The following is a 2046-nucleotide window of genomic DNA, read 5'->3' on the forward strand; positions in this document are numbered from 1 at the left end:
CGGCCTCGATCAAATTTGGTTTATTTGATTTGGGTACGGCCTCGATCAAATTCCCTAGATACTGCATTTTTAATGTTTATTTGATTAGGGTACGACCTCGATCAAATTTGGCGCCGTTGCCGGGGAGCAGTGGGCCAAAGGTTCATAATAGTGTTTAGTTATCTTCTTTTGTGTAGCATTCTGTTTTGCATTCCCTGTTTAGCGATTGTTTTGGCGATGGATTCAGCCTTTTGTTTTGCTGTTAATAGTGCTGAACAGTGATTAGCGACTGAGAATTAGCGATGAATTTTGCAATTTAAGTAACAATTTTTGTTTTGATAGTTAGAGTTGTTATTTTTGGCTGAATTTTTGTGTGGTAGTTTCTTTTGATCCATATTTTGTGTGAAAAATAACAGGAGCACTTGGTGTGGCATTATTTGAGAGAGACAAAAAAATTTGGAACTTGTTTTTAGCAAAACTTAAAACGGCCATAACTTTTGCTTCGAGTATCAGAACGACTATTATTATATATGCATTTGGGGTAGAAAAAATTTCCTATGTTGTGGCAACCCACCGAAGCCGGTTGGCGACTCCCAAACTCCAAAAATCAATCATTTACTAAGTTTTTTTTTTCAAGTATTATTGTCCTATTTTACTAAACTTTGCTTAGGTATTTTTCATAGTTAGACTTTGAATTTTTGTTTGAAAATTTTTGTGCTATCTTTTCATGATTTTAGGGTGTTCCTCACAAAATTTCAGCTTATTTTGATATTGTTTGTGTATAGCTGTAGTTTGACCCCCTTGTTAGGTGCTGTTGAGAACCACATTATTTGCTGCATATAGTGCATGACTAGGGGCAATCCAGGTGATTTACAACCCTTTGATCCTGAAATAGATAGAACCTTTCATAGATTAGTTAGGCATAGTGTGCATCCTGTCATTATGTACATTTTGAGCATTTTGTTGAGGGTGATTCTGAATATTCTGATTTTAAGCATTCCACTATTAATTTTTATACTGAGAACGTGGCTCAACCTCCACCTCGTGAGAGGACTCTTAGGGAGATGGCTGCACCTGATTTAACTTATGAAAGCTTGTGCATTCAATATCATGATGAGGGTGTTTCATATGTTCTCAAGACTGGACTAATACATTTGCTGCCCAAGTTTCATGTCTTGCAGGTGAAGATCCTCATAAACATCTTAAGGAGTTCCATATTGTTTGTTCCACCATGAAGCCCCCTGACGTCCAAGAGGATCATGTCTTTCTAAAGGCTTTTCCTCATTCTCTGGAGGGAGTGGCAAAATATTGGTTACACTACCTTGCTCCCAAGTCCATTTTCAGCTGGGATGACCTTAATAGGGTGTTCTTGGAGAAATTCTTCCCTGCATCTAGGACCACTACCATCAGAAAAGACATTTCAGGCATCAGGCAACTTAGTGTAGAAAGCTTGTATGAGTACTGGGAAAGATTCAAGAAATTGTGTGCAAGATGCCCTCATTAGTGGTGGAGCCCTTGGTGATATGACCCCTGCTGAGGCTAGAAATTTGATTGAGAAGATGGCTTCCAACTCCCAACAATTCAGTGCAAGAAATGATGCTATTGTCCTTAGAGGAGTCCATGAGGTGGCCACGGATTCATCTTCATCTACTGAAAATAAAAAGCTTGAAGGAAAACTTGATGCCTTGGTCAACCTAGTAACTCAGCTTGCCATAAATTAGAAATCTGCACCTATTGCAAGAGTCTGTGGTCTATGTTCTTCTGCAAATCACCATACAGATCTCTGTCCTTCTTTGTAGCAATCTGGAGTCAATGAACAACCTGAAGCTTATGCTGCTAACATTTATAATAGACCTCCTCAGCAGCAAAACCAACAACAGCAGAATAAATATGATCTTTCAAGCAATAGATACAATCCAGGTTGGAGGAATCATCCAAATCTGAGATGGACAAGCCCTCCACAACAACAACAGCCTGTCCCTCCTTTCCAGAATGTTGTTGGTCCAAGCAAGCCATATGTTCCTCCTCCAATGCAGCAACAACAGCAACAATCACAACAAAGACAAC

General features: G+C 39.1%; 1 non-coding gene across 1 annotated transcript; it reads right to left on the reverse strand.

Annotated features, from left to right (window-relative positions):
• Positions 1–1381: 1381 nt before the first annotated feature.
• On the reverse strand, positions 1382–1487 carry LOC113001595 (small nucleolar RNA R71). Its single transcript, XR_003266988.1, has one exon. It is a non-coding gene; the product is annotated as a small nucleolar RNA R71 (small nucleolar RNA).
• Between the last annotated feature and the right edge of the window lie 559 nt (positions 1488–2046).

The sequence above is a fragment of the Glycine max genome, chromosome 4 (assembly GCF_000004515.6).
Source record: "Glycine max cultivar Williams 82 chromosome 4, Glycine_max_v4.0, whole genome shotgun sequence".
NCBI classification, from domain to species: Eukaryota; Viridiplantae; Streptophyta; class Magnoliopsida; order Fabales; family Fabaceae; genus Glycine; species Glycine max.